The following is a 9,708-nucleotide window of genomic DNA, read 5'->3' on the forward strand; positions in this document are numbered from 1 at the left end:
TTGATTGATTGATTTAAAGTTTTCTGGCATCCTGACATGACTTACCCGGAAAGTAATACCTGCTAACATATTTAGACTTACCCGGAAAGTAATACCTGTTAACAAATTTAGACTTACTCGGAAAGTAATACCTGTTAACATATTTAACCCTTGCTGTGCACTATTTATCCCATACAGAAATAAATAAACCTTTTTATAAAAATTGCGCCAAGTCAACCAGTTTAGTCAACATTACACACCATTCGTTTTAAGACTATAGAATTCTTTTCATTCTTCTTATTTTTCCGAATAATTATATAAGCAACATCGTTTCAAGAAGCGAATCAGCCACAACCAGAATAAGTGAAGTTTAAAAATTAACATAACTCGAGGGAAAAGGTTCGATCGCAGCAGCTGAGCAATTCATGTATTTTTCCCATAATATGCTAAATAACAGGATAAAGGTAGAAGGTTGGCCAGGGCACCAGCCACACGTTGAGACACTACCCTTTGACTGGCCAGACAGTGCTACAATGAATTCCTCTCTCTGGTTACGGCTCAATTTTCCTTTGCCTACACATACATCGAGTAGTCTGACCTACTATTTCCACATTCTCCTCTGACAACACCAAGATTGCCAAAACATTCTTCTTTGCTCAAGGGTTAACTACTGTGCTGTAATCGTTTAGTGACTGCTTTCCTCTAGGTAAGGATACAAGAGACTTTTCAGCTATGGTAAGCAACACTTCTATGAGAAGGACACTCCAAAATCAAACCATTGTTCACTAGTCTTAGGTAGTATCATAACCTCAGTACCATGGCCTTTCACTGTCTTGGGGTAGAGATCTCTTCACTTGAGGTTACACTCCGGCTCACTATTCTATCTTATTTCTCTTTCTCCTGTTTTTTTTTTTCTGAGGATTTTATAGTTTATTTATGAAAGATGAATTATAATGTTGTTACTGTTTGTGAAATATTTAATTTTTATTGTTCATTACTTTTTATGTAGTTTGTTTATTTCCTTATTTCCTTTCCTCACTGGGCTATTTTTCCCATTTGAAGTCCTTGGGCTTATAGCATCCTGCTTTTCCAACTAGGGATCCTGCTTTTCCAACTAGGGTTGTAGCTTAGCTTGTAATAATAATAATAAAGACTAAGAGTTTTGCTCTAGGATTCTTACGCAATTCAATGTGGATATAATCATTATCATTACACAAAATGAACAAAACTTTCCCTGTGACATACCTAAATGGACATTATATTCAAATTAGAGAAAATAAATTAGTACAATGAATAAATAAATAAATGATAAATGATAAAATAACAATAAATATTCACCATGGAACACATCCTTCTATGGTAACAAATAAAAAAATGATAAAAAGATTAAGAAAATTAATGTATTATAAGATGTTCTTCCAAATAATTTTTTCATACATAGTTTTATGTTGACTCAACAGATTATGCGATGAAAATCCTCATATGTATGCCTCTGTAGACATATTGCTTTTGCGTAGCAAAATGCAAAAGATCAATAATGCACTTTTTGTTCTTTTCAAGCCCACTTCGCATACGTAACTGAATCAACAATTAGGAAATGAATTTTGAATCTGAGGATACATTTGATGAAATCATGGCTATTTCAAGGGCTTGAGAGGCTCTCTGGGTTTAGCAATTTGTTTTCTTATAACTCGAGCTCAGAGTTCTAGACAATAGGCCACTCAATACCTGATTGTATGGAAGAGGTATTAACCACCGGACGTCATTTTTGAAAAGTGCTGACTAAAATTCGTCCTAAGGTAAGAGTACTGACCAGTTGACAATACGATGTATATGAAAGAAATAATTACACTTGGGAAAGATTGGTAAAGATATACTGTACAGGGCTATAAGATGTTACTGTCTGAGATCAGTTCTGAAATGTCTTCACATAATTTATGGAGAGTGGCGTCTAATTGCCAAATTAACATTGAACCTCAAAGGGTAACCATTTCTCAATATTTAATCTGCAATGTTAATTGATATTTGAATGAAATCTAACATGAATATTAATAATTCCTTGATGAACAATTACTACAAGTTATGCCCATCAGGTTACTAATGCCCCTGCCTCAGGACTACTGAGTAATGTTGACATCACTAATAATAATTAGAGGCATGCATGCAACTATACATCATCCGTGTCTCATAGGCAAGTGAACCAAGAGTGACCATGTGATTCGATGCCAGACCAGATTTCCCCCTGAAATCAACCTAATGACTTTTTCTAAAACCGCCAAAAGAGTCCTTGGCTGTTTCTCGCATACAGACAATCTTCGCTGCATTGTGCCAACATAACAAATGCTATGTCCGCCTTTTCTCGCTAGGCCTATTGATTTTAGGCCTCTCCCAATTTACTTTTCGCTCTTCCCCTCTCCTTGTTCTTCTTCCCCTTTCTATTCAATGAGGAGGGGAGAGGCCACAGAGGGGAAAGGAAGGAGAGAGAAAGAGAGGAAGAGAGACAGATCGCCGCTGCTGGACGCACCATGGCGATGGTTGGTTAAAGGACGCTTGGGTCAGGAATATATTCTCTCTCTCTCTCTCTCTCTCTCTCTCTCTCTCTCTCTCTCTCTCTCTCTCTCTCTCTCTCTCTCTCTCTCTTCATTTCAGCGTCCATGGAAGGTTCACATCTCGCTCGACTTTACACCCAACTTGTCTCTTTCTACAGCTGTCAATCATTATGCTTTTGTAAACAATGAAGTGCATTGATTTTAACTCTTGATATCATCTTTGGTTTACTTTCTAGTAGTAGTAGTAGTAGTAGTAGTAGTAGTATCATTAACAGCGTTTTCAAGACCACATTTATATGTTAATTACCGAAATGTTAGTTTATAAATACTCGAAACTACTGATATTATCATCATTGGTATTTGTAGTAGTAGTAGTAGTAGTAGTAGTAGTAGTGGTATCATTAAGAGTTTTCAAGATCCCCTTTATATGTTAATTACCGAAATGTTAGTTTATTGAATATTCGAAACTTTTGATGTTATCACCATTGGTGTAGTAGTAGTAATTAAAGAGTTTTCAAGACCCCCGGTTACATGTTTATACAACTGAAAATATAATTACTAAATCCAAGACCTGCTAAATATCACAATCTTGCTCAAGTAGTTTCCAGCATCGTCCCTCCTTGACGAGGATAGAAGACCTCATATGATTGCCGATCCCGTTGGCCTCTGTATCTAAGGAACAAAAAAAATTGCCGGGAAGTAACAACGAAAAAAAAGTTTGATAGTCAAAGGACAAATACCCACATAAGGTCGGAGATCTTGAATAATGGAAAGTAAACTCGATTATAATGATCGATGGGTGATCCTGGTTCCTGTTACAGAGAGAGAGAGAGAGAGAGAGAGAGAGAGAGAGAGAGAGAGAGAGAGAGAGAGAGAGATATTTTCCTTTCGTTTTAAAGAACACTTTATTTCTTCACGTTGCTGACCATTCAAATTACGTTTCGAATGTTCACAATAACTAAGCACTCTCATATCTTTAAAAGTTTTGAAAACATAGAGAATCAGCACTTTTGAATCTTTAAACGTTTTGTATATATACTCTAGAGCTAAGCTCTTATGATTCATTAAACGTTTTGAATATAAAGAGCCAAGCACTTTGGTATCTTTAAACATTTTGGATATACAGAACTACGCATTTTTGTATCTTTAAACGTTTTGAATACACGAGTATAGAGCTAAGCAATTATGTATCTTTAAACGTTTTAGATATATAGAGCAAATCACTTTTGAATCTTTAAACGTTTTGAACATATAGAGCTAAGTAATTTTGTATTTCTAAACATTTTGAATATACAGAACTAAGCACTTTTGTATCTTTAAACGCTTTGAATATATGAAGCATAAGCACATTATCGAGTTTCACGTGGTATTCCCCAGAACGTTTCCATTGACTAAATCTCGCTCGTTACTTTGTTACCTTACGAAGAGAAAACCTGTAAGCACTGGTCTATGTCATAATGGAATTAGTAATAATGTATGCATCACGGTACAGGACTTGTCATACACGCTATACACTTCGTTAGAACACGCAACACACACACACACACACACGCACGTGGGCGCCACCGCTGCCTTTGTAAATGCATTATGGATAAAAGGTTTAGGATGAGAGAGAGAGAGAGAGAGAGAGAGAGAGAGAGAGAGAGAGAGAGAGAGCATGTAGCTTGTAAGACTAAACATTTATCTATGCAATTACGTGAAAAATATGCACATATTGTGCTTATACGCACACACCCATACACACACATACACACACACACACACATATATATATATATATATATATATATATATATATATATATATATATATATATATATATACTGTATATATATATATATATATATATATATATATATATATGTGTGTGTGTCTGTGTGTCCGTATAATTAATAGATTCCATCACTAAATTTTCGAAAGCTGTGATCACACGCAATGATATACATATATATATATATATATATATATATATATATATATATATATATATATATATATACTGTATATATATATATATATATATATATATATATATATATATATATATATATATATATATATGTGTGTGTGTCTGTGTGTCTGTGTGTCCGTATAATTAATAGATTCCATCACTAAATTTTCGAAAGCTGTGATAACACGCAATGAACTTTTGTGTTCTCGATTCCTCAATATAGGAAAGGGACCAGTAGCATGAGAGAGTGAACACATAACAGAGTAAGATTAAGCAAGGAGAGACGTGATAAATGTTGGCTTTATGAAATTAAAGGGAAATGTTTGCGAACAAATGAAAAGTTAAAGGCAAAAGAAACATTGGCAATGATACAAGTGTCTGGATAAGAATAATGGCTTTGAATGGAGCGAGAAGTGGCTGATGTTTATTGATAATAGTTTCTTGGAGATAATAAGAAGATTCAGTTTGGTAAAAGATTAAAGTTAAGATTGATAACATAGTTACACATAAAACAGAGAGAGAAGTAAAGAAAAATAAATCTCAGTACGAATGAATCTGTATCCAGGAATAATAATAATAATAATAATAATAATAATAATAATAATAATAATAATAATAATAATAATAATAATTTTTATAAAGGTGGTAGCAGCGTCAAATTTAGTAAAAATCGTAAGAGATAAGGGTCAATGCGAAACAATGGTGGGAGGATGTCAACAAAAGTTATTTAAATATTTGATTATATTTGGGAATTATGCATATTGATTTCTATTGATAGAAAGAAAGATGCAAGCCGTTGTATTTTTAGAATGGGGGAGGCTGAGAAGGTGTGAAATTTGTGGATCCGAAGAAGAAAAAATTAAGAAAAAAATATACAAATAACTTCCATATACACATCTACATGTCCAGTATTTTATACATATGGATGTAATGTATAGCTGATTGAATCGCTTGGTGTTCGTAGGCATGCACATATTAGTATACAAACACACAGACATGTTATGTGTGTATGAGTAAGTGTACGCAAAAGGTCGCGTGAGTGTACCATGACTCCTTTCCCCGACTATTACTAGACAAAATGTATATCTGGGTTTTGCATCCGGTACAAGTTAGAGGAATCAGCAGGAAAGCCCGTGGCCTATGTCATCAGACACAGGAAGAGTTTATCTTATCTGTTTATGCCTCTTTTCTTTGGGAATAAGCCTGTGCATTGCATTTACAGTACTAGATTTATATATGTGTATATATATATATATATATATATATATATATATATATATGTATGTGTGTGTGTTTTTTTCTGCATATATGTATACGTATGCATATATATATATATATATATATATATATATATATATATATATTTATATATAAATATATATATATACATATATATATATATATATATATATATATATATATATATCTACATATATACATACACACACATACATATATATATATATATATACATAAACCAGATCTGGCATATTGTAATAGTAACTCTGTGGGTGAGTAAGCCCTATCGCGTTGGTTATCAGTAAGAACCGTAGCAGATGTAGTTTTGGAATTGGGACAAGAATTTGTTTTCACATTTGTCACACATAAAGTGTAAACAGCGTAAACATCTCGCATTGGAAAGCAATACTCATTGTAAACCATCAGGTAACCTTCCTGACCCTAAAACGATTGTCAATGAGGAAGAAGATCCTAGAGTCTGATTAATTGGAAATTGGGGTCATATCTTTAGCGAAGCGTAATCTACATCAGTTTGCAATATTCCGTTAGTAAGACACATTCAAACCAATTATTTTGTTGTCTACGCTTTATTCAACTTTACTCAAAAATTAAATGGTCCATGCTATTTTTCTTTACCCTGGACTGAAATAAATTGAGAACCCCTGAACTAGAGTGATATCGCTACAAAATACAGTCAAATGTTGAAATGTTATAACTATCATGACTATGAATTCAAAGCTGATTTGTCTAAAATATATAACTATTTATAAACCAAATCATAATCATTATGATGGAATGCCCACTTGTGGAGAAGAAAAAACTGGGAAAAAACAATTAACATGATAACTAAGATTACTCAGATATAAGGCATTGAAAACTAACCAACCCAAATGGCCGAATGAACATTCCATTCGCAAGAATCCGAACATAAAGAAAAAAAATTTCAGTATAAGGGAAACATTATTATTTTCAGTATTAGAGCTAACACTAATATTCATGTCATTAGCATGCTGGTAAATATTCCTTACAAACGTTGATTTGAAATGATCAAATTAAAATTTTGTTTTCTCAAAAAAACATGCAGTCATTAATTAACATGAGATACGAGTTCTAGATGACATCACTTCCTTTCACAATATTAATTGAAAAACCAAAAGTTATCGAATAAATCTGATCTGTCTAATGGCAAAATAATCAAATAATCGTATCATATGGTCCGTTTGATGGCAAATTGGTCCAAAGTTATCGAATAATTCTCATTAGTCTGATGGCAAGTTAGTTAAAAGTTATTGATTAATTCTGGTTCGTCTGATGGTAAGTTAGTCAAAAGTTATCAAATAATTCTGGTTCGTCTGATGGCAAGTTAGTCAAAAGTGATCAAATAATTCTGGTTCGCCTGATGGGAAGTAAGTCAAAAATTATCGAATCATTCTGGTTCGTCTGATGGAAAGTGAGTCAAAAATTATCGAATAATTCTGGTGATGGTAATTTAGTCAAAAGTTATCAAATAATTCTGGTTCGCCAGATGGGAGGTAAGTCAAAAATTATCGAATAATTCTGGTTCATCTGATGGAAAGTAACTCAAAAGTTGTTGAATAATTCTGATTTGTCTGATGGCAAATTAGTCAAATGTTATTGAATAATTCTGGTCCGTTTAATGGAAAGTTATTCAAAAGTTACTGAATGATTCTGGTTCTTCTAATGGCAAGTTAGTCAAATGTTATCGAATAATTTTGGTTCGTCTGATGGCAAGTTAGCCAAAAGTTATCAAATAATTCTTGTTTGTCTGAGGGCAAATTAGTGGAAAGTCATCGAATAATTCTATTTCGTCTGATGGCAAATTAGTCAAAAGTTATCGAATAATTCTGGTTCGTCTGACGGCAAATTAGTCATAAGTTATCGAATAATTCTATTTTGTCTGACGGCATACTAGTCAAAAGTTATCGAATAATTCTATTTCGTCTGATGGCAAATTAATCCAGTTATTGAATAATTCTGATCCGTCTGATATCAATTAAGTCAATAGTTATCGAATAATTCTATTTTGTCTGATGGAAAATTAGTCAAAAGTAATAGAACAACTCTTGTTTGTCGGATGGCAAATTAGTCAGTTATCAAATAATCTTGACCGTCTGATTGAATAATTCCGGTCCGTCTGATGGTAAATTAGTCCAAAGTTAAGGAAAATCTAGTTCGTACAATGGACAATTAGTTCAAAGTTATCGAATAATTCTGGTCCATCTGATGACAAATTAATCAAAAGTTATCGAATAATTCTGGCTCGTCTGATGGAAATAAGTCAAAAGTAATCGAACAATTCTTGTTTGTCGGATTGCAAATTAGTCAGTTAACAAATAATCCTGATCCGTTTGATTGAATAATTTAGGTCTGTCTCATTACAAATTAGATAAAGGTGTCAGATAACTCCAGTCAGTCTGATGGCGAATTAGTTAAATATATCAGATAACTCCAGTCAGCCTGCTGGCGAATTAGTTAAAGATATCAATTGATTATTATCCGTCTGATGGTAAATTAGTTAAAGATATCAAATAACTCTGATCTTACTGATTGCAAATTAGACGAAGATATCAAATAATTCTGATCTTTCTGATGGCGAATTAGTTAAAGATATCAAATAATTCTGATCCGTCTGATGGCAAATTAGTTAAAGACATCAAATAATTTTGATCCGTCTGATGGCAAATTAGTTAAAGATATCAAATAACTCTGGTCCGTCTGATGGTAAATTAGTCAAAATTATCCAATAATCCTAGTCCGGCCGATGGCAAATTAGTCCTAACTGGCCTGGTTAAGCCTGTGCACGTCAGAAACGAAACAGTTGTGGATACGATCCGACAGGGACTTTTAGCCACGCTTTTAGGCGTATTGTGAGGAAACACCTGGTCAGGACTTGTACACACCAACTTGTGATCTTTAGTCCCTCCATAGACTTTTGCACGAGTGGATGAGTGGTTTTTTTTCGTCCTGTGGGTTCTTGATAAATTACCTTTGCGTTCGTAGAAGCGTTTCACATCATACATTCGACATGCAATGTATTCTCCTTGATCGTGACAGCGATACGAATATTTACGTAAGTGGAAAGGTTTCTGCAAATTGTTTGGTGTTGGATATTTATTGTTTTTAAGAGCTTATTAGTAAACATTAGTAATACCTTCGTATTGGGCCTGACACAAAATAAAGTACATGTGCGTGAATAGTCACACACATACACATACACACACACACACACACATATATATATATACATATATATATATATATATGTGTGTGTGTGTGTGCATGTACATATATATGTGTGTATGTGTGTATATATAATGTATGTGTATATACTGCATACATATATATATAGCCTATACATCCATACACATAGCATATATACACACATTATATATGATGTGTATATATAATGTATATGTGTATATATATATATATATATATATATATATATATATATATATATATATATATATATATATATATATATATATACTGTATATATACATATATATGCATATAGTATGTTTGTATGTATGTACCTCCTAGTATGATCGGTGGCATTTTCGTTGCCTCCTAAGTAAGGAACCTACAGTACATTGGAGACCTGTGCGACGACTAACCAAATGAAGGGATGCACAGATCAAATGAAGTAATGGTAATGCGTAATGGCTCCTTGGGGGACTATGATATATGTAGAACCAATTTATCTAAAGATGTTGATAAAATTGATAAAATTATCTGTACATAATTTGGTTAGTGATCATCATTTCCTATGATTGCTATGATGTTTTTTATGTTCATGAAGAATGGTTATAAAAAATTGTTTTAGTACCAATGTGTAACCCATTAGAACCAACGTGCACTAATTCTTTTACTATTTTCATTTTTATTATTATTATTATAATTATGATTATTATAAGCCAAACTACAAACATAGTTGAAAATGTAGGATGCTACAAGCCCTAGTGCTGA

This window comes from Palaemon carinicauda, chromosome 19 (assembly GCF_036898095.1).
Source record: "Palaemon carinicauda isolate YSFRI2023 chromosome 19, ASM3689809v2, whole genome shotgun sequence".
In the NCBI taxonomy this organism is placed as follows: Eukaryota; Metazoa; Arthropoda; class Malacostraca; order Decapoda; family Palaemonidae; genus Palaemon; species Palaemon carinicauda.